The sequence below is a fragment of the Kogia breviceps genome, chromosome 11, assembly GCF_026419965.1.
Source record: "Kogia breviceps isolate mKogBre1 chromosome 11, mKogBre1 haplotype 1, whole genome shotgun sequence".
Classification (NCBI taxonomy): domain Eukaryota; kingdom Metazoa; phylum Chordata; class Mammalia; order Artiodactyla; family Physeteridae; genus Kogia; species Kogia breviceps.
In genome coordinates, this window is record NC_081320.1 from 49,640,491 (window position 1) to 49,665,321 (window position 24,831).

At 38.6% G+C, this 24,831-nt stretch overlaps 1 protein-coding gene across 3 annotated transcripts in view; it reads left to right on the top strand.

Moving 5' to 3' along the window:
* Positions 1 to 24,831, top strand: part of PELI1 (pellino E3 ubiquitin protein ligase 1) — a 325,875-nt gene that overhangs the window by 257,167 nt on the left and 43,877 nt on the right. Inside the window, exon 1 of one of the 3 annotated variants that reach the window (XM_059078793.2) lies at positions 17,339 to 17,698. The exons of the other annotated variants lie outside the window; for them this stretch is intronic. The gene's annotated coding sequence lies outside the window, so the exon portion shown is untranslated. Of the gene's footprint in view, positions 1 to 17,338; positions 17,699 to 24,831 lie in introns of those variants that run through there. 3 annotated transcript variants of the gene reach the window in all.

Sequence of the window (24,831 nt, forward strand, 5' to 3'; positions counted from 1 at the left end):
TAACTATCCTTCCCACATAGTAAACACATAATAAATATAAGGGTCTGTAATGACTGGAGAAAAAAAACAATTTATTGTTTCTAATCTTCTGTGGCCCCAGAAATGAAATAATCAAGTTTATTTAAGTGAGCTTAAGTATTAGACCAATTTCTACTAATAAAGTTTGTGAGCTTTAGTACAGCTTTTTTTCTTTTTTTTTTTTTTTTGCGGTATGCGGGCCTCTCACTGCTGTGGCCTCTCCCGCTGCGGAGCACAGGCTCCGGACGCACGGGCCCAGCGGCCATGGCTCACGGGCCCAGCCGCTCCGCGGCACGTGGGATCCTCCCGTACCAGGGCACGAACCCGCGTCTCCCGCATCGGCAGGCGGACTCCCAACCACTGCGCCACCAGGGAAGCCCTAGTACAGCTTTTTTAAAAAAAAATAAATTTATTTATTTTTGGCTGCATTGGATCTTTGTTGCTGCGCGCAGGCTTTCTCTAGTTGCGGCGAGCAGGGGCTCCTCTTCGTTGCGGCGAGCAGGGGCTCCTCTTCATTGCGGTGGCTTCTCTTGTTGCGGAGCACAGGCTCTAGGCACGCGGGCTTCAGTAGTTGTGATGCACAGGCTTAGTTTCTCCATGGTATGTGGGATCTTCGCAGACCAGGGCTTGAACCCATGTCCCCTGAATTGGCAGGTGGATTCTTAACCACTGTGCCACCAGGGAAGCCCTGGTATAGCTTTTTAAACCTTTTTTTTTTCTTTTCTTTTCCTTTCTTTCTTTTTCTAGCAGCTCAGAAGTTTTATTCTTACCTCTGGGTTAGTGGGTCCTATTTTGATTGCTGGATAAGTGATCTCAAGATAATTGGAATTTTTACCATATAGGACTGTGAGATAACCAATCTTTTTTCTTACTATGTTATTTTAATCCATTTTCTCTGTTTTATTTATAGAGATAGATTTGAAGTTTCTTATAAGCTAACCAGTTTGCCTGTGTTGTCACATATAAATGTTTGCCTTTTATTCACATGGCCAACCCCGTCAATAGCCAAGGCCACAATTCAGCATATGTCATCAGTAAAAATTCACAGCAGTTGTATTTCTAAATCTTAACACCAAACACATCTCATAATTGAATAGAACTGTCAGATATTTACATTATGTATTCCATTTCTTTGTGTTTAATTATCACCTATGTGTCTTCAGTTCTTAGCTCCATCTAATCCTCTAGTTGAATAATCTGTTGGAATTTGGAAATGGAGAGTAAAAAATGAGGGTAGATGGCTACTGTTGAGGAGTGAATAGTAACATTGTTTAGGAGAGCAAAATAATCGCTTAAGTGGTATACACTCATGGTTCAATTAAATCTAGAAATTGAATAAACAAAAGTTTCAAATGAACCTCAAGTTATGAAAGGGATTATTTCTTATTTTGTATCAGTCTCACTATACCTATAAAACAAGGTTTTTACTGTGTTCCTTCTTATGCTTACCAGTCAAGACATAATTCGACTCTTGATCGTAATATCAGTATCAATATCAGCAGAATTCTAATGGCAATTTCTTCCCTCTGTGTTAAGAGTTACACATAAGCTCTAAACAGGCACAAGTTATCATCAATGTGATAATTCTCTTCTGTTCCCTGGACGTGTGTGGTTACCCGTGAGATCGAAGGGACCACTTGAACCACACACTTGTTAGGTTTGGTTGCCCAGGATCTCGGTGCAGCAGGCTAGAGACTGGAAATTCAAAAACTTTCCCACGGAGCAGATGAGAGCTTGAGGGACAGGGTATTCCTGGCAGGATCAGAACATCCCAGAAGGCATTTGGCATTTGCTCAGTGATTGCAACAGAGCAGACATTTTTCCAAGGGGGAAGGTGAGAGGCAACAGTGACTGCCAGTGAAGACCATTCCCAAATCTCAGATCTGACTCCAAATTAGTGACAGGGTCACTAATCAGGCCCTTTGTGACTCTCACAGCTTTACATGAGGATCTGTCTTCAGAGTGATTTGACCTATTCTGATTTTCTTATTACATATCACCTAGTTGTCAGCAACCCCTAGCCCAGTCTAACCCTCCAGTGTATTATCTGTTGGGATGTGGAATTGATGAGGGTAATAGCTATGGTTGAGGAGTGGATAGCAAATTGCTTTGAATAGCAAAATAATCTCATAAGTGTTATCATAGGGTTCTAACTGAACAATGAAATTTAGAAATCGAGTAAACAGAAGTTCAAACTGAACCTGCAATTACAAAAGGGCTTATTTTCTTATTTTATATCAGTCCTACTACTTTATGTGTACAGACAAGGTTTTCACTGAATTTTTTTTTTTTTTTTTTTTCTCACCGCTGCGGCCTCTCCCGTTGCGGAGCACAGGCTCCGGACGCGCAGGCCCAGCAGCCATGACTCACGGGCCCAGCCGCTCCGCGGCATGTGGGATCTTCCCAGACCGGGGTACGAACCCGCGTCCCCTGCATCGGCAGGCGGACTCTCAACCACTGCGGCACCAGGGAAGCCCACTGAATTTTTTTTACTGAATTTTTTTTTTACTGAATTTTTTTTACTGAATTTATTCTTCTCAATCAGTAAAACTACTTCTGAGTGACAGAGCTTTCTTGAATTCTAGTCTTCTGGGAGGTAAGAATTACTTTTTTTTTTTGTGGTACGCGGGCCTCTCACCGTTGTGGTCTCTCCCGTTGTGGAGCACAGGCTCCGGACGCACAGGCTCAGCGGCCATGGCTCATGGGCCCAGCCGCTCCGCAGCATGTGGGATCTTCGTGGACCAGGGCACGAACCCGTGTCCCCTGCATCGGCAGGCGTACTCTCAACCACTGCGCCCCCAGGGAAGCCCAAGAATTACTTTTCACAATTTTCCTAAATATTGTGAAATCTGGCCAGTCAGAAACTAAAATGTAGGGTGTCTATCATAGTAATGATAATCTTATTAGCCAAGTTGCTTTCTTTAAAAGTATATACTACTGGTGGACTTTTTCAGCACCATTTTCCCCTCTATATCAAGGGATTATTTTTTTCATTTCCCAGATGTAGTCTCTGAAATTCTTAAATCTAGGGAGAAACCAGTGAGTGCAAGCAAGATGTCCAATAAACAAAGGGAGACCCAGGCTAACAAACCATGACTTAGGACAGGCTATCGTGAGAGTGTGTAAGAGAGGGAATTATAGGAGAGTTTTACGGGAATCCTGGTTGAGGTTGGGAAGGAAACTGGAATCTCTGACGTAGGGATACAAGTGTTGTGGTCAAGGGTAGCAAGATAGCACTAGAAGTGTCTCTGGGACTTGACTCGAAGAAATGCCTTAGTCTGGATATCTGACCTGGAGGGAAATTTTAAGGATAAGACCAAAGCAAAAGTCTAGTGGTGTATTTTCTTGGGAGTGTTGTCACCTCCCCCCAAAATGGTACTAGTGCATGGAGGTGGGAAAGGGTAATTGTTATGGTAATGTTTGGAGAATATGCTGTATCCCCTGAAGTATCCCTGGTAATGTTCTTCACTCCAGCATTGGTTTAGTGTGTGAAGTAGAAAACAAAACATATGACTACAATTTATAGAGGTCTTGGGAGGAATAAAATCTATCTCAACATGTAAATCACAGGCATACAGTTTTATTTATTGTACTAATCTAATGCCACTAAGTTAATCAATCAGATTTATAACAAATTGTTCTCTAAGGTTCATGCCCACGTTGAGACAATTTCCTTTACTCGTATGTATTCTGCAATCACTTGGTCTATTCTTACTAAAGTTTCACATACATATACCCTCAAGTCCAAGTCAGAATTGTTCTCCTTTCCATTGGCAAGACAAAGTCTTTTCTGTTTGTGCCCCACCTCTATTTCTAGTAGTAGATCTAGTAGTGATTCTTCTAGTCACCCGACATCCTCATTAGGTAGTATGTCTCTCATTTCCGCTTCATTGAAATATCTTAGAACTGGATTTTTTGCCTTAATTAAGTACTCAATTCTCAGTCTTCTCTTTCTTTCAAGTCATATATTTAGCTAGTTTTTTAGACACTTTTATATTTATCTTTCTAGACCTCATGCCATTTCTACCTCTACATATATTTTTGTCACCTAAATAGGATTCTTTTTAGTAAAAATATCAGCATATCTAAAACCCAATATACTTACATCTTCTCCTATCACAGTGAGTCATGATAACCCTTAAATCTACACATATTGGGGGGTGGGACATCAAATCAAGCCCAAGACTCATGGGAATATAGTCCCATCAAGTTTGCTGAAAATAGGAAATTTATTCTTCCTTTTATCTGCCGAAATCCTGGGGATTCGGAAGAGGTGAGAATCCTGTTTTATATATACAGTTGATTCTTATTATTTGTGGAGTACATATTTGTGAACTTGCTTACTCACTAAAATTTACTTGTAACCCCCAATTCAATACTCATAGTGATTTGCAGATCATTCATGAACATATGAAGAACAGCCAAAATTTGAGTCACCTGATGCTCACATTACTACCTGAGACTGAGAAAGGTGATGCTCTCCTTCTTGTTTCAACTCTCACACTGTCAACAAGTGTCCTTTTTGTGGTCCATTTAGTGACAAATTTTTCACACTTTTGTGCTTTTCGTTGGTGATTTCAATGTCTAAAACAGCCCGCAAATGTAGTGCTGAGGTGCTATCTAGTGTTCCTAAGTGCAAGAAAACTGTGATGTTGCCTTTGGAGAAAATATGTTAGTACAAGCTTCATTTGGCATAAGTTGTAGTGCTGTTGACTGTGAGTTCAATGTTAATGAATCAACAATACATATTAAATAATGTGTCTTTAAACAGAAGGACACATAAAACATGGTTATGTACTGATCAGTTGACTAAAATGTTGGGACCGGACACTCGTAGGAACTTAACCTTGTATTTCCTCTAAGAGCAATCATTCAGTATTTGCTAGTTCAGTGTTCACAGTGACTTTATCAAACATAACTATTACCAGTAATGAGATTCAATGGTGCATGTGTGTGTGTGTGTGTGTTTTTCCATGTAGTAAAATTACTGCAACTGGTTAATAACTTACTAAACAGCATATTATAGTGTATAAGCCCCTGAAAAGTCCTGTAAGTTAAATCTAGTGACATTATATATACATTTATTGTATTTCTAGAAATCTATCCCAGAGTTACAGTGGCAAATAAAAGAACATCAATCACTACGAATCTTCTAATGGAAGTGCACAGCACCCCCTTTGATAGTCTTGACAAAATTGAACCTGAATCTGATTATGCCTCTAGATCTAACTACTAATTTGCATAAAATGCAAAGGACAGAGGAATATGTGAAATATATGTGGATGCAATCAGCAGAATCCAGACAAGAGATTCTACTGGACAAAGTACCCGGATTCTTCAACAACTAACAACTGCCATACACACATGTGCACATGCATGCACACACACACACACAACTTGGAGCTTAAAGAGACTTAGTAATGAGTGGTAGTTTTATATAAGAATGTTCTTAGCAGCTTTATTCTCATTAGCCAAAACCTTGCATTAACCAAATGTCATCAACAGGAGAAAAGATAAAGATATGTAATAGTGACAGCAATTATAAGAAACAGATTGATCCAACAACAAGGATGAATTTCACAGGCATTATACTGAGAAGAAGCTGAACATAAAATAGTATAAAGTTCTAGAACAGGCACTAATCTAAGGCTTAAAACAATCAAAGTTGTGATTGCCAGTGAGGAGGTAAGAGGCGCAGGGGAACCACCTAGGGAGAGGGAAATGTCCTGTGTGATGACAGAGGTTTGGGTTGCATACATATATCCATTTGTCAAAATTGTACAACTAGGGGGCTTCCCTGGTGGCGCAGTGGTTGAGAGCCCGCCTGCCGATGCAGGGGATACAGGTTCGAGCCCCGGTCCGGGAAGATCCCACATGCCACGGAATGGCCGGGCCCGTGAGCCATGGCCGCTGGGCCTGCACGTCCGGAGCCTGTGCTCCGCAAGGGGAGAGGCCACAACAGTGAGAGGCCTGCGTACCGCAAAAATAAATAAATAAATAAATAAATAAATAGTACAGCTAGGATTTGTATATTTAAATACATGCACATTTTACCTCAAAAGACTGTAAAAAATAATTGAATGGAAATTGGAGAGTAGGTGCAGGTATAGATGATACAAGAATGACAGACTGTTGATCATTGTTGAAGCTGGGTGTTGAGTACGTATATTATACTGCTTACTTTGTATATGTTTGGAAATTTCCATAACACAAAGGTTTTTTTTTTTTTTTTTTTTTTAATAGAGAGAAACTTAGATATAACAACCAATGGCATGTATATTCTTTTTTTGGATCTCAGTTCATAAAAACTGTCTGGATATTTGAGGATATTAAGGAAATATTCAAGAGAGGGTATTTTTAGGTGTGATAATTGCATTATAGTTACATTCTTAAAATAAAGAATCCCACTTTTTAAGAGACACATATGGAAATACAGATGAAATTATATGGCATCTGGGATTTGTTTTGATATAAACCAGTGGGTGTGGTAGAGGTAGAGATAAAACAAGATTGACCAGGAGTTGAAAATTGTTGAAGCTGGATGATGGGTACCTGAGGTTCATTAGACTATTCTCTGTCATTCTGTATATTTGAAATTTTCTGTAATAAAAAGATTTCCAAGTACTACATTTTTAAAAAAGTACTCCCATAAATTGAAAAACTTCAGGCTGGCTAAGTCTAGTCAAATGGATGGAACTGTATCTCTCCTAACGTGCAATGCTGATTCTATCTGAGAAGAGACGGGGTAGATTGGGGACAGGAGCCTGGGCTGGTAACATTAGAAGGGGGCGTATGGTGACTCAGGTTGGGAGGCTGGGCGCTTTGCATGGTGACACAGTGAGGTGGGGTTGTGAAGAAACTGAGCTCTGAGAGGTAACTGTGGGGGTAGGGCAAGCAGGAGGAGTCACAGATGATTAAGGCAGACTGTGAAACTGCATGGGGGAATTATGTGAGAAATCATTAAAGCAGTACCAGTTCAAGAGAGGTAGTTGTGAAGAATCAATCCTCAGAGAGGCAGAACTCAAATAGGAAATTTCTATTGGCAAAGTCCAGGATTCCTGTACTTAAGTCTACAAAGAGATTAAAACAAACAAACACACAAACAGAAACCAAAAAAAACTGAGGAGTTTAAGGAGTAACTTGCTACTTTACTTATTAAAGTAACTCAGAGGACTAGAGGAAACAAACAAGGAAGATTGCGTTATGGGGCACCTACCTCGCTGGAAGGATGAAATAGGGAGAATTAAAGTGAGTATCGTGAGCTTATAGTCCTATAAGTTACCAAATTTAAATATGATTCTTTACCCAAAACCCTCTCCCCACCCTACCCTGGCTTCCCAGTCCCTAACCATGTAACAGGAGTTTCTATACTACCATCTGAGACTGTAATGCTTAACAGTCAACGTGTTTCTTTTTTACTTGAATACTAATGAAGTAGTATTTTAGAAAGTTGGATATGTTCTTAAAAGTAATGGTATATGGCTAAGTATTTGAAATAGTTTTCAAAAAGAATGAAAAATAGGTTCCTCTATCATGGCAGACTGAGCTAATTGGAGCCACCTTTTCTGATACAAATACATAGACATGCTGGGTAAATATAACAACAGAAACAAAAATGAAGCTTGAGAGAAAGAAAGAGAAATCCCTGCTGCCAGAAAAAAAAAATGTTGTGTCACGGGGAGGGGACTCAAAGTCAGAGACCTGAATCTAGGCCTGAGGGGCTGGGGGCCAGGGTTTCAATGCCCACATGGGGACAGGAGATGTGCCCTCCCACCTGCAGTGCAAAGGTTAGAACTGGGACTCCTGCTAATGCCAGGACTTCTAAATAGCTGCACAATCAGTGAAAAGGAGCTAGAAAAGTTTTGTCTACCAGACTAGACAAGTAGCAAGCAGTTTGTTTTCTATTCTGAGCTCTGAGTAGAGAAAAAAAAAATTCTCCTTGGAGAAATCTAAACCCAAAGCTCCATAATTGATGACTATAGGGTCTGGATTTATACTACCTTTGTGATAAGAGACTCTCAAGTTGAGAAACTTTCACAAAAACTAGTCCAGGTAGTAAAAATATTATATACATATATATGTATACAATATACACATATATACATATATATGATAAAGGACTTATAACTCAAATATATAAAGAACTTCTATTAATAATAAAAAGAAATTGTAATGGGAAAATGGGCAAGATTTTAACTTAAACTCTTCAAAGAAAGGATTCCCAAATGGCCAATATTCTTACAGAAAGTTGCTCAACTTCATTAACCATCAGGGAAATGGAAATAAAAAACACAGTGGGATTCCACATACTCACTAGAATAGCTAAAATGAAAGTGACAGAAAATAGAGGTTGGTGAGAATGTAGACACATAAATATAAATACGTATTTATTGTAAAAAAAAAATAAAATAACAATGACAGCTGACTTTTAGGGAGTTAAGAACAAGGTAGTTCTAAAAACAATAATATGGAAGGTGGGGCAGACAGGGTATGATCAGAATCCTTCTGAATTCCTTGTATTGTTTGGGATCTGCTTTAAAATGTTGATTAAATAAGTATACCCTATTAAAAATCTAAGGGTAACCATTGGAATGATGGATATGGAATGTATAACCACCTAACCAGTCAATGCAGTTGGCATTTTAAGTAAGACATTTCTCCTTTGTGCCGTAATCCTGGCCCTGCCTATGAAATGCCAATAGCAGTGCTCAGTCATTGTGAAAAACAAAAAATGACCACACACATTTCTAAATGCCCCCTAAGAGGTTGGTGACACCACTAACTGGGAACCATGTTATGAGAAGGATAAAATGGGGGGAAATAAGGAAAACGTGAGCAAATCAATGGAAGCTAGGAAAGGGGTGGTGGAGGAAAAACAGTGAAGAATCAATTAAGGACACTGTCACATCCATTGGTTTTGTTTTGTAAACTCTTAGGTTTAGAAAATATCTTAATTTGTTTTAAAGAACACTCATTTACCATCTGTATTTTTGCAAGACTATTTTGTTTTGCAAAAAGATTCCCATTTCCTCTATCACAGTCAGAGGTACTGTCCTTTTCTATGAAACCTTATGTGAAAAAGATATCTACAACCTTATAGACATATTTTCCACAGTAATGTATCTATTAAAGTCAATAAATTAATAATGGAGTATCTCAAAGATTTAGAATCATATATTCATTAAAATCCTTAACTGGTCTGAATATGTAAAGCATTGGTTTTTCAACTATAAGTAATTTGTTGGTTAGACCCAGATGTAATCTTTTATTATTTTTTCTTTTATCAGGTTTTTAATCTTGAATAAGAAAATTAAAATTTTTGATAAAATATTTTAAAATTTCTTATATCCTTTCACTGTAAATATTGAAATACTTCAAAAGATACTGCCTTAGAAAAAGACACTAGGGACCTCTTAGCTGCCAACTGCAATGGATTTTTTCAAACTTCATCTTACCCAACCTCCCCCATTCTAAAACACTTTCCTCCTATGGAGTCCATGGTAATGCATAATGGGTTTCTTCCTACTTCTCTGCTATTCCTTCTGTTTCCTTCATGAATGTCTCTTTCTTCCTCTTGCCAGCCCTTAATGTTGGTATTCCTCAAGATTTTTTTCCCTGGTTCTCAAGGATCAAGCTCTGAGCTCAGACAACCTGGATTTGAATTCTAGAGTCACAATTTTGTATAGTTGAGTAACCTCAGGCCTATAAGCCCTGGTTTCTTCAACTGTTAAAGTATTGTATTAGTTAGGGTTCTCCAGAGAAACAGAACCAATTATACACACACACACACACACACACACACACACACACACATACACACACACACACACACACACACACACACACACACAAAGAGATTTGGCTTACACAATTATGGAAGTTGACAAGTCCTAAGATGTGCTGTCAACAAGCTGGAGACCCAGGAGAGCTTATGATGTAGTTGCAGTCTGACAGCTGACAAGTTCAAGACCCAGGAAGAGCCAGTATTTCAGTTTGAGTTCAAAGGCAGGGAAAGTTCAATGTCCTTGCTCAAGGCAGTCAGGCAGGAGGAAAAGCCTCCTTATTTGCAGAAGGGTCAGCCTTTTTGTTCTATACAAATTGGCCTTCAACTGATTGGATGGGGCCCACACATTAGGGAGGACCCTAATGTAAAGAAGATTAGGGCCATTACTCAGTCTACCAATTAAAATGTTAATCTGATGCAAAAACACCCTCACAGACACACCCAGAATAATGTTTAACCAAATATCTGGACATTCCGTTAGCCCAGTGAAGTTGACATATAAAATTAACCATTGCAAGTACTTATCTCATAGGGTGGTAGCAAAGATTAAATGAAATATTATACAGCAGTTGCTTGACACAAATAAGATCTTAATAATGCAATAAATGTTAAATACTGTCATCATCATCATTACTCTACACACTCTTCCTGGGTGATCTTATCCACATTCTTGGATTCAGTGATGGGATGAGTCCTAAATATTTATTTTATGTTTACTGGTTATCATAGAATTCATTTCAAGCTTAACTGTCCAAAATGAAATTCATCATTATCCTTCTCTACAAAGTTGCTTCTCCTCTAGTGTTCACTATACTAATGAATAACTCCAATATGTAATGCCCAGTTACACAATCAGAAACCTCCACATTATCCTTCCCTCCTTTTCCTCTTACCTCTCACATCCAATCAGCAATCAAGTCCTGTTCAGTCTGCCTCTTAAATGTCTTTGGTATCTGTTCTCTTCTTTTCATGCTCCACAGCTATTTAGTTTGTCCATCACTTCTCACCTGAATTATTGCATATTCTCTTAACTGATCACCATGCTCAAAGATAAATATGATTTATGTCACTCCTCTGTTTAAAATCTTTCAACAGTTCCTCATTGCCAAACTTCTTGGCATGGCATGGCATGGCATACAATAACTTTCATGATCTGATCCCAGAAAATTCCCCCAACCTCAACATTCAGGGTGCCCATGTCACACCCTATGATCTGGCCATATTGAACGGCTTGTAGCTCTCTAAATAGGCCCTGCTATTTCATTTTTCCATGTCTTTTCTTAAAGTGCTAGTTATACTGAAATATCCTTGCTTACCTGATGAACACCTTCTCATTTTTCAGGACTCAGCTCAACCAGCAACTCCTTTTAGAAGTGTTTTCTGACTGCATTCTCATGAAAAATTGATTATTCCCCCGTCTACATTCTCACTATTCCCTAAACATCGTTCTAGAAAAGTGCCTATAAAATTTTATTGCACTTACCTATTCACTTGATTATAAGCTTTTTCAGGGTTGGGAACATGGCTAATTAATCTTCGTGTCCGTAACCTGGCACCATAGTAGATGCTCAGTAAGTATTTGGTGAAAGAATGAATGCATGAAATTTGAGGTACAAAAATACAAGTAATTATTCCATGAGTAAATAAATCGATAGGGTTGGAAACACAATCTAAATTTTCTCTTCATGAGTTTTCCACTTCTCTCATTATTCAGTATTTTTTAAAGTTCCAAAATAACTGCTGGCACTCATGTTGGTTGGACTAATACTGAGAATATATAGGCTGCATTCTTTGGTGTACAAGCATACTCCTTTAAAACATTAGAATCTTAACTAGCTTGTCTTTGACATTTTCCAAATATATCTAAAATGTCAGAGCCAGCATTTGGGGCCTATAAATCTTTTGAGTGAAAGCCCAGGCCTTCAAATTGTGTGCCATTCACAGGTTTTAAATAGGAACATGTTCCATGTTGGCTATGAGCTATTTGGAGACTTTGAGGACATTAGGAGAGAATAATTTTATTTGGGGGAGGAATGTTGGAAGGTAGGAGTTTTGAGAGAGAACCTATTTATTATCTGAATATTGAAATGAACACACACACATGCACACACACATGCACAAGCACACACACACATACTTTATTACTCTCAAATCCAAGAATCTCAGCAAGAGTCTGATATGTAGTCCAAAATGCAGTCTAGGGTTTTTCTGATCCCAAAGGGAAGGCTGCCTGAATTTTTAGCAACAGAAAATAACTTTTAGCATACATGAATTAACAGTATATAATCATTTGTCCATATAAAATAAGAGAAATTTGGACTAAATATAAAAAGATATGTTCACTTGCAGGAAATTAAAATTTTCGAATAAAAGGAGAAAAACAAGTTTGCAACAGTTTTTTCAAGTCATAAGAAAAGTTTGGTGTGTCCAATTTCCTCTGCATCATTTACTAGTAAACTAAATTTATCACATGATATTTTAGAGAAAGGTACCAATTTGTGATTTTTCCTTATGTTCATATCCTAAATACCATTTTTATTTGCTTGGGGGAGAGTAGAAACATAGTTTTAGTTGATTTTTGCGTAGTCATATGGTAGAGGAAATGCTGAAATTTACTGAGCAACTACCCAAGATGAAAAACTTTTTAGAATTTAAGGGATAGAAATAATCCACCTTGTTAGTCCCTTAGGATTCACTTTCTTACTGAAATGGCTAGATATCTGAATATACCAAATTTGAAATTGCAGATAGACAACAAAAGATTAGCTACTTCGGTCAAGGAAATGAAGGTATCAAACTAGATTTGTGGACTGAGTAGATGGTAATCATAGGTGCACTCACTTTCCATGACTGAACTGTCCTCTGTTCAAAGGACTGCAGATTTTGAAGAACTATACAGAACTGTGTGGTGGATACAATTTCAAAAAGAGATTCACAGATTTTGATATATAAGTGAATGCCACCTTGATTTTCTACACCTAACTTTGGAGCACAAACCCCACCATATGTCTAAAAGGTGGTACATCTGTCTTATTACTGTGGATCTGTTTTAAAGTAACATATATTGTCTGAGCATTTACTGTATTCCAAGGACTATGCTAAGCAATTTACATGTATCTTCTCCTTCAAGAAAAACTGAAGAATTAATAGTAAGTGACGTTCATACAAAAGATGAACTATCCTTGGAATTATATTGACAATTATGAACTCCAGAACATGTGTTGAAGTTATTGGCCATGTGGCCAAATTCTGGGCAATCTGCGGGTCTGTCTGATTCTGGGAAATACACTTGATGAAACTACTTTTAGACTTGTGGCTATTCTGATTAGGTTCAGCTGTACATAGTACAGAGTACAAAATAAATATGCCTTTAAACAAGACAGAAGTTTATTTCTCTTTCACTTAAAAGAAGTCAGGAGGTGAAAAGTCCAGAGCTGTATGTCAGTTCCATGGTCATTAGGGACACAGATTTCATATATATTTCTGTTTTTATTAGCTATACCTATTATTATCTATACCTGTTTATTATTAGCTATACCTGATTGTTTTATTTTTGAGGGCTGTTCTAAGGTTTAGAATATGCATTTTTAATTTATCACAATTTACCTTCAAATAATAGTATAATGTAAATTCTAACAATATAATTCCATTTCCTGCTTCCATCCTTTGAGTTCAAATAGTTATTGTGGTCAAGCATTTTACTTCTACTTATATGTTATAATTTTTGCTTTAAATAGTCAATTATCTTTTTAAATTTTTTTAAATGAGGGGAAAGTCTTTTATATATTAACTCATGTAGTTATCATTTCTGGCACTTTTCATTCTTTAGCATAAATCCAAGTTTCCATGTGGTTTTGTTTTTTTATGCCAAAGAACTTGCTTTAACATTTCTTGTAATGCAGTTCTGCTGGCAACATTCTCTCAGCTTTTGTTTTCTTTAGCCTCATTTTTGAAAGATATCTTCTCTAAATATAGGATTCTATGTGACAGACTTTTTTTTTTCTTTCAGCACTTTAAAAATGCCATTTCATTGTCTTCTGACTTGAATAGTTTCTAATTAGAAGTTTACTGAATTTTTGTCTTTGTTTCCTTATACATAACCTACCTTTTTTTCCACCAGCTGCTTTTAATCTTTTCTTCTTATCACTAGTGTTCAACAATTTAATGATGTCTTTGGTAGTGGTTTTTGTGAGCATGTGTGTGTTTATCCTGCTGAGGGTTTACTGAGCTTCTTGAATCTCTGGGTTTATAATTTTCATCAAATTTGAAAATACTTTCAGCCATATTACTAATAATTTTTCTATCACCCCTCTCACCCTCCTCTCATCTGGAACTCCAGTTATACATATATTAGAATATTTGGTATTATCTCACAGATCACCAAGGCTCTCTGGTTTTATCTTTTTTTTTTTTTTGGTTTTTGTTCTTTGTGTGCTTTATTTTGGCTAGATTTTACTGTTATGTCTTCAAGTGTACTCATCTTTTCTTATGAGTGCCTAATCTTCTGAGTGTTAATCTGATCCAGTGAAAAATTTATTTCAGAAGTTGCAATTTTAATCTCTAGAAATTCCATTTTTATGTCTTTAATTTCTCTCTTTCAGCATATAGAGCATATTTATAATAATTGTTTTAACTTTTTGACTGCTAATTCTGCCATCTCTGTCATTTTTGGCTTTGTTTATTGTCTTTTTTTCCTGAAAATGTAATAGATTACATTTTCCTACTTTGTAATATGTCCTAGTTCTCTTGCTAGTTCCAACGCATCTTCATGCTCTTCCTGCCTACTCTTTAAGTGCTTTAAGTTCCCAGCACTTAAGACGTAGGCAGGAAGAGCATGAAGATACCTTGATGCTATTATTGGCTCCTCCTTTTCTGCTGTGCAGTCTCTCCCTGGCTGATCTCATCTGCTCCCAAAATTTCAGTTACCATCTATTTGATGGTATACTCCGATTATATCTTCTGCTGCCCAGATTTCTCTTCAGAGCACTAGATTCATATGTATAACTGCCCACTCCACTTCTCCACCTAGATTCAGAGCCATCTCAAACTCAGCATATCCAAAATGAACTCCTCAAATTCCCCCTCAAAATCTGCTCAATGTCTTGTATTCCCTAACTCAGTGAATGGCATCACTAGCTCATAATCATACAAGCCAAGCATCTGTGAGTCATCATCTTTCTCCTTCCTTGTAGTAGGTATTGTGGTTCTCCCGTTCTCAGCCTCCATTCTTCTTTTTCTAGGTAATCACTTCAATTTTCATTGGGATATCCACACCTTGTCATCACAGCTTTGGACCTAGAGGCAGGGCATATGTCTTTATCCTAAGATAACTAGCCTCATGCCATCCCCTGGCCACCATGAATCAATTCTTGAGGCTTCTGGGAAAGTTTTCTCTCCTTTCTAAAAGAGTTTTCATAAATACTCGCTCTTCTTCTCTTCTTGGACCTAGATGGTGAAACTCACAGCCATAAGAATTGTTGGCAACTGTAAAGCCAATACTAAGGAAAGAAAAGCAGTGAAACAAGAAAGAAACATGTCCTTAATGACGTCACTGAACTGCTGAATCCTTCAGCCCTGTAGCCCATCTTTTCATTGGACTTTCTATCTAGACAGGTCAATATTGGTTTATTGGTTAAGCCAGTTAGAGTTGAGTTTTTTGCTGCTTGCAACCCAAAGCATCATAATTGATAACTTTCCTTCACCCTTCACCCCCAGACATAGGCAATTTACTCACTAGGTTCTAGTAATTCTCTTCCTTAAATAGTGTCTGATTTCCCTCAGTTCTGTCTCCTGCCACTGCCAGTGCCAGTTCAGGCTCTCATCTTTTTAAAAATGCATAAAATGCATTTCTAAAGTGTATACCTTACCAAAATTTCATCTGTTTCCAATCCTGGCATGGCTTTCCCTTGCTTCTAGAAAAGACTCTACATTCTTTGCATATTGTACAAGATTCTTCATGATCTGTCTCCTTTACCGTCTCGTGTCTTCTTTTGCCAGTCCCTTCAATCCCATCCTACCACAGGCAATGCTGAGCTCTTTGCTGAACCAGAATACTCTTTGATCTCACGCCTCTATCACTTTACTCTTCGCTGCCCTAACCGTAACCCTAACCTACGCTCCCAATGCTCTCACTCCCTTCTCCCTTCTCCTTCCTCCACCAAAGCACACAAACACACTAACTCCTAGTCATCCTCAAGTTTAAATGTTCTTTGAAGCATTTCCTGACCCTGCCTGAGTCTGGGGTAACTGTGTGTCAAGGCACGTAGTGTACTTTCCTACTAAAGTATTTATCGCACTGAGTTTCTTTACCTGGCTCCTCCTCTGCGTAGTAAGCACTTTGAAAATAAGAAATCCTTCTTTTACATTCCTGTATCTCTATTTCTGGGAACTAATAAAGTGCCTGAGACATAGTATACTCAATAAGTGTTTTTTGAATGAATAATTATGTGGTCTGCAAACATAAGGATACTTGATCTTGAAACTCTCTATCCGAAAACCTTAACTTTTCCTGTTTCTGATTTCTAAGCATTAATCTTTTTCTTCCAGAATATGGGGTTCTAGGTAGGCAGAGAAGGAAAACAAAAGAGCTCGGAACAGGTTGCCTATAGTCCTCTGGAGATCCAGTAACATGTCCTGCCTTTCACCACTCTCCTCCACCACCTGTGTGGGTGTCGACTTAGCTGATGAGCCCAACAGCATACTCAGACCTTGGTTCAGATTTCTCTTATTGCCAAATGAAAGTTGGCCAATGTATATACCGTAAACAATGTTCAAATTTCCACTTATCTTTTAAACTTCTACTTTATGAAATGTGTATTTCTTAAAAATTGTAGGCCTTAAAATTTTAGAAATCTGGATTATTTTGCACTGACCAAGTAAGATACAGCGATCTTAATCCCGAGCTTTACCTTTACAGGCCTTAAAGTTAGATGTGACTAATTGAGCGAATAAATGAACTACCGGAATCTGACAGTGGCAATGTTCCTAACCGTTTTGTAACCTAATTAACTGTTAAGTTATTGGAAGCAACTACCTTTCTACAAGTCTTAGGTTAAAAAAAACAAGCAAAGAAAACCTTGAATTTAAGGCCGAGAGGATTCGCCTGAGGGAAGGGAGGGAAATGGGTATTCGTGATTCCGAATTTATGGGATAAAATTAAGCAGTAGGGAAGACCGAGATATGGTGAGGAAGTCAGATTTCACTGGGCACTTATGAGTGGTGAGGGTAGGAGTTGGAGGACTAGCGAAGAGCGGGATCCCTAACAGCACCATAATACAAGGAGGGCCTTGTTCAGCCAGGAGCAGCACTGAACACATACCCTTCCTTAGTGTGTCGGTGAGCATAGTAACAGTGGGGCCGAGCCTCTCCCCTCGAGCATGCGCAGTGCAGAGCGAGCCCGGAAACATCCTCAACAAGGTACACCTTTTTTCTTCAGTCAGAGAACTACAACTCCCAAGAGACCACTCGGCGCCGCGGTGCCGCCTCCCGCTGTGGCCCTGCCCCGTCCCCTCCCTCCGGCCCCGCCCTCCAGCTAGTCCCCTCCCCTCCCTCCGAGAGTGTGTCAGAGACCCAGAGGCGGTGTGAGGCGGAGGAACCGTCGGGGGGCGCCGCTGCCGCCGCCTCCAGCAGCAGCACAAGCCGCGCCGCACGTTCGGATTTGCCTCGAGCCCTCCGGGAGCGCATCACAAAGCGGACCCCACAGCTTTCCCTCCGCCCGCGGCTTCTCCAGCGCTTGGCTCCGCGGCCAACTTCCTCTCGCCGGGCTCGGCCGTCAGGCGAGGAAGGCTGCGGTGGAACGCCGGGCTGTCTGCTCGTGCTCCTCGCGCACGCACCCTTCACCCCCCTCGCTCCGGGTCTCGGGGCCGTGCTGGGATTCCGGCCACCAGCAATTGTCCGGTGAGTGTGGCCGCGGCGTGCCGTGTACGGGGTCGCGGCGGGGCCACCGAGGGATGCGGGCCAGGCGGGCGCGCAACTTCCTCGGCGGCTTCCCCCGGCGGCCGGCCGGGTCTCCCCGCCCGCCTGCGCGCCCCCGCGCCGGAGGCGGCGGAGAGAGGAGTTTGCGGCGCCTGCATCCCGCGCTCTCGCAGGAGGAAGCGCCTTTGTCAGGAGTCGGCGGGCGCCCCCTCCCCCTCCGCCTGAGTGCGGGCGCGCGGCGGCCAAGTCCGAGCCCCGCGCCGGGCCGCCAGCTGCTGGAGGGGAGCTCCGCGAGGGCAGGGAGCAAGACAGAATAAAGAGAAACAAAGGGGTGGTTGGCTTTTGTTTGTGCGAATCTGATAACTTCTTCTTCCTTCCTTACATAACATAGACTCCCAAGTTAGTCATTCTTTTTTTTGTTACGATTATTGCCATCATCTTTGCGTGTCCTTCGCGTTTTCTTTCATCTCTGGATCTCAGAGCACTTAAAAACGCTAATTAATTACACCTCCGGGGCCTCTACGAAACACATTAATAAGCCCGTTTCTGTAAGTAGGTAAACTGAGGTCCAGAAGAGCTCTCTAATTGATGGATACGCTTGCTCTTCCACCGCACCTGGTGTCTGAGGACCTGAAAGCACCTATGAGTAAAAGAACTCGTTCTTCAGTGCCCCGCGGAAAAGTTAAAGATGCTCATTTTACTTACAGGCTAACTAAAGTCTAAAAGAAGTCGGGGTGATTGTTAGGTAGTTCAAACAATAACTCTTTTTACATAGTGTTTGAATCTTAAAACCTCAAAAGAGTCTTGAAAAATGTTCCGAGTGGGGAAAATACTGTACATCACAAACTCACCTCACCCATCTACTTTTATTTTTGTACATGCAAGTCTCTTACAAGGCGGGAGAGCAGGGATGGGGGTTGGGGGAGGGAGGGCAGAGATTTTTTAATGGAGGCTTAACAGATTTTAATCACTACACACAAGGAAATGTGTCTTGGTTTTAATAGCACCAACAACCTTCCCATCGTTTAGTCATCAGATAATTGAGTGAGCACTTTATCCATAAAGCGCTGGTTGTGCTAAGAACTGACGCTTTAAGTGTACGAAACGGTCATCTATTTGTTTTGGTTCAAAGACTGTGTACTTCTCTTACTCTGCAAAATGTTATTTTGTTTTCAGCTAATCTTTTGTTTTAGAACTGGCTTTGTCTTTTTCTACATTGACTATGTGTTACTTTTATAGCTGAGCAGAATCGTAAGAATGTTGTTGTTGTTGTTGTTTAGTTTGCATAGTAGTGTGAATTTAAATTTTGAATTGTGGAGAAGGTTCGGTTTCTCCAGTTTTTCGGTTTCAGTTTATGACGTTTTCTTTATAGCTAACAGAGAAAATGTTTTCTCGGTGTGATCAGATTTATATCTTTCAAAACATTGTCCTTCTTGTACAAATACAGCATATGAATTACTTATGTTTTTTATTCACATCAAAAACCTCTTCTGGAGGAAAATAGATAATTCTGAGGACAAGTTTGTTTATTTTGGTAGTTGAACCGAACTGGAAGGTACTAAAAATTTAAATCAAGCATCATTTCTACTAGTTATTTCCTGAGATGAATAATGATCAGAACTGTAGTAACAGTACTTTCTCTTATCTTAAATTCTCTTGAATTTAATGTATTTTATAGTTGCCCCCAGATTTTAGATTCTGGTGGTCCCATCAGAAAAGGAAAAGACATTTGTTATTTTAATATTTTTCCCCCCATCCTCTAACCTGTCCCCTTTCTGTAGTATGTTGAAAGAGATCTTGAGTTTAAAAAATTGAAAAATACGTTGTTTGGAACAAGTGTATGGAAGATTGTATGCAGTGAAGTGGTTATAATACTTCATCTAATAAATTTAAGACTTTTAAAGAGAAAACTGTCACCTAGGTTTTTATTAATATTATAGAAGTGCTGTAATGTAATAATAGTAGTATTTATTGACTTGAAAAAAGTGATCTGGGAATTGTGCCTTAGTGGCGGATTTGGGGTGAGGGGTGCGGAAATCTGTGCTCTCCTTAAAATTTTCATTTAGGTGACCTTACAGTTGGTTATGTTGAACTTTTTCTGTAACCTTTACAAACCAGATTTGCCAGAGGCATTTGTACTTTAAGGTAGCTACTAACACAGTGTCTTCTCAGTCACTGGAGTCCAAAGGCAGAAGTTAATGTTGACTGTCAAAAAGGCTGGCATTGCAGGTTTCCTAGTTTCTTTGGGACCCCTTAAAGGAAATGGGTGAAAAGTACAGGGCAGGGAACTGAGTCTAGTACTGCTGAGCTACTGAGCCAAGTTTCAAGGGGAAGCCTGAGTGTGTTTGCCTTTGTCTTTGTTTCAGGTTGTCAAAATGTCACTTGTATATGAAGAGTTCTGTCAATTCAGAATATGCCTTATTGTGGTTGTCCAGTAGGTCAGATGATAAGGACTATAGTAGTCCTGCTCTGTGAACAATTGTTTTCAGACAGAAGCTTCTGTAACTGATAGAGATTTTAAGCTGGAGGAGGTAGAATTGAAAACTATCTAACATTCTCACATACATGCATCTTACCATGGCATATCAATATAGACCTATTTTCATATTTATTGAATCAGAAAGGCTTATATGGCTTATTTTGTTTCATCTGTTTTAACTGTATATATGAAAACATAATGACAAACACATGATGGCACTGAGAGATGATTCTAGGAGTTTCTTTGGAAAAATCATCTTATTTCATAAAGTTACATTTGTGTCTTTTATTTGAGGAGAATAAAACATTTAAAAGCCGGTAGAAAGAAGGAAGAAAATCAGTAGAATGAAGGAAACCTGGTGAAGAAGTGTTTATAGAGGACAATATTACAGATTCCTGACAGCATTGTATAAGGGACAAAATTCTGGCTAAAGTCTGTAAACAGTGAATTCCACTTAGCATTTTCTGTTTATAGATCTCTAGCCATCTTTCCATGATTCTCTCTAAATATATCACACAGGAAAAGTAAATAGAAAGCATTCTTTCAAGGGATTTGGGTTGTTGGAGTTTTTTTACACATGTGGTAGTGGAGGTTTATTGTTTTTCTTTTAAGTTTGACCTCTGCCAGAGAACATTTTCCCCAGACAAATGTGTGGGAACCTCAAAACAAGAAATATTGGACACTGAAAGAACTAGATAGAGTTTCAAGTTGTACCACTAGCTTGTTTTATGTTCTCTTGAAAGATCCCTTCTAATAATTGTTCCTTCCAAAGGCTGAAAATAATTGCACTTAGTAGGTCCTACATAGTTTTTGTTTTTGCTGAATGAATTTACAAGTAATAAAGAGAAAGCACAATATTTCCTGAGTCAGAGAATTTCTGATTTTTTTCTTTTTAAATAGAAGTAACTGATGAACATGTGATTGGAGCCCTTCAATTAGCATAGCTTCCTTCAGAAATAAACTTAAGAGGAAAAGAGCTTCATCAGGTGATTTAAGAGAACTGAATTGCAAATGAGTCTAAGAACACCTGATTATTTTTTCAGAATGTTGTACGTGATGTTTTAGATTTTTTGCCACAATAAACTCCGTTTCAGAGAAGTAGAGTTCTACATGTTACTTCTCGTATCATGCCTGTAATGCTTTTTTACACCTCAAAATACCATTTACAGAAAAATAGAATATGTTGCTGGTGCCTATGGGAAAATCCTGATGTTTGTCAGCCCTCAGTTAATCGTGACCATTCATGTAGTTAAAAGTTTTTAATTGAGTACACATGTAATTTACTTCCTTTTCAAAGAATTTATTGCTGATTTTTATTTTATAATGAATCTCTTGGGATGTTGCTAGTTCTAAAAATATGTAGTACCCCCGCCCCAGTTTCCCACCACGTTCTGCAGTTTCTTTTTCTGTTAATTTTTTGGCTGCAATTTGCTTTTTCCCCTAAATTGTCTAAAATGAGCTAAGAAATGTTTAAACATACTTGACAAGAAATACAGTCAGTAATGTATTATGCTAAGCTTCAGCTAAATTTCCAAATACTAGGTATGTGAATCTGTTTTAGAGATAGAAGTATACTTACTTTGAAGGGGGCTAAAGCAGGGATATAGCCAATAGATTTCATCTTGGGTACCAAATCTGATTGCCTGGTGGTGACTGCCTAGAGTGTTATGTTTAGAAAATCGGGAGTCCTGGTTCAGACTCAGCAGGAACAAGTGCTGTGATCAGCAATTTCTGCAGTTGGGTGGGTGGTGGGCTTTTGGCATGAATGCCAAATATTCATTTTGTACTTATTGGATGCCTTTTATGTGTCAGACACTGGTCTAGATGCTGATACCACACAGACTAAAATCTCTGCCTTATGGTGTTTACGTTCTAATAACAAGACACAGACAATAAAAAGGTAAAATATTTTGTGTTTTAATGACAAATGACCTGGTTTCTTTAAAAAATAAATAACAAGAAATGGGGTGGGGTGTAAGATTAAAAGCAACTAAAGGAGCATATCCACCAAATGTATTGTGTGGACCTTAGATCCTGCTTTGAGCAAACTAACTGTAAAAGGACATTGATGAAAAATTTGGGAAATTTGGACATTGATGGGTGTTTAATAAAAAGGAATTGTCCATTTTTTAGGGTGTAGTAATGTTTTATGGTTTTAAAACAAGAGTCCTTACCTTTTGGAGGTATATTTATGAATTAAAATATGGTATCTGGATTTTTTTTACTTTAAAATAATTTGCAGGGGAGAGGAGCATAGAGGAAACAGTATTGGCCCTATATTGGAAAATTTTTGAAACTAGATAATGGATACATGAGATTTCTTATATTCTCTCTACTTTTGTGTATGTTTGAAAATTTCCATAGTTAACAGTTTTACACACACAAATAAAGCAGAAAGGGGGAAGAGGGAATGTATGGGATGAGAGTGAGAAGGTGATAGTTATTTGAGTAAAGACCTGAAGGAGGTGAGGGAGTAAGCCTTGCAGGTAATCTTAGGGCAGGACATTCCAGGTGGAGGGAACAGTGAGTACAGTGACCCTGAGATTGGAGCTTGATTGGAATGCAAGAAATTACAAGAAAACCAGTGTGTCTGGGTTAGAGTGAGAGAGAATAATAGCAGGGGATAGTCAGAAATATAAAGGAAGGGTAGAGGAGACCAGATGGTATAGGACTTGGTTGTCCATCCTTCCTTTAAAGTAAAAGATATTTATTTTATACACTTATCTAAAATAAGTCTAGTTTAGTCCCCCTGGAAGCTCTACACTTATTTCAACAATACTAGCATTACTCAAATTTTTTTGGTTCTTTTTTTTTTTTTTTTAATTGCCTTCTAAGCCAGTTTAAGAGCCACTCATGAACAGAGCTCATTACTTTCTATTTCTGCCTTGTTTTTAAGGAAAAGGGGGGTATTAGCCTCATGATACCTTATTTATCAGATATGACTCAGAAAGGATTTTGATAGAAAGAAAATAGGAAATAACTTCAAGCTGTTAGTAAATGTCAGATCTACTCTGATAAGGCCATTACTGTTTCTGAAAATCAGATCCACCCATAGACTAAAGAGGAACTTTAATAATGTTCTGGACAATTATAGCATCATTTAAAGTAAGGATATAACCTGTGAGAGTGACTGATATGGAAGAGGCTATACTCATTTGGATATTTAAGTTCTGTCTCATACATTAAAACACATAACATATACATACAAGACCATGCATATTTCTTAAGTATTCAAAACAGTCATTGCTGATAAGTTTCATTTGTGTCATGCATCTAAGACTGAAGAGATGGCATTTATCGTTGTAATGAAATTGTATAACTTTCTTGTTGCAATGGCATACACTTGGGAATTGAAAGACTAGCCACATGTTTAGTGTTAGGATTCTGGCTTTCAAGTCTTCTTGTATTCATGCTTCAAATCTCAGATTAGTAATTTTTTCTAGAACATGCTGATTTCCCATAAAGAACTCTTTTTAAATCTTTTTTTAAGATAACTTTATTTATTTTAATTTTGGCTGCGTTAGGTCTCCGTTGCTGCACGCGGGCTTTCTCTGGTTGTGGTGCGTGGGCTTCTCACTGCAGTGGCTTCTTGTTGCAGAGCACGGGCTCTAGGCTCGCGGGCTTCAGTAGTTGCAGCATGCAGTCTCAGTAGTTGTGGCCTGCAGGCTCACTAGTTGTGGCGCACAGGCTTTAGTTGCTCCGCGGCATGTGGGATCTTCCCGGACTAGGGCTCGAACCTGTGTCCCTTGCATTGGCAGGTGGGTTCTTAACCACTGTGCCGCCAGGGAATTCCCTCTTTTTAAATCTTTATTAAAATTATAGAAAAATCAGTCCTCATCCTCCAAATGTTTGAAAGCCCCACCCCCCAGAAAAAACCTTCCATAAATATGGGTTTTTTTAAATCTTCTACTTAAAGGGCAATGTACATGTAGAGATTACTAGTTTTGAATACTTTTATACTAGTTCATTTTTTTTATAAGAATAAGTCTTCCAACCTGAGAAACGAAACGTAGTTCAGTGGTTTTTACTCTACTGACAACACTGAATAAAGAAAACATCCTTTTTCTAGTTAATTATGTGTAATGGGAAGGCACATATTTTCTTTAACCAATAATGTGTAGAATATAATGGGATTAAGTAGAATTTGTGAAATGTTATTATATAATAGATTGCAAAAAGTGACCACTAAGCATATAAGTATATAACTGTATAAGGAATTCTTTAACAAAGCTTCCTATTTTTCAGAAAATTGTTAGGAATCTAGTTCTTTAATTCACTCAAGAGTTTTTGTCCCTTTGGTGGATAGATAGATAGGTAGATAGCCAAACCCTTTCTTCATATACTGCACATACTATTAGGATTGAGCTGCTAGGCTGGATTATTTAATGCGTTTTAAACACTAACCTATGAGCATGGAACACAGAGCCCATGTTTAATTTCTGGGTTTTCCACTAACTCTGAAAGTCTTTAAAAAGCTATCTTTGGTTCATCTGTAAAATAAAAGTGGTGGTAGTTTTTCAGAAAGGACTTTGAAATTCTAAGGTGGTGACTGTACTTATGTGTGGCTTGTTTTAGAAATAGCTTTCAGTCTTTTGATTTGGTAGTAGGATTATGAATCTGTTTTTCATTTCCATTT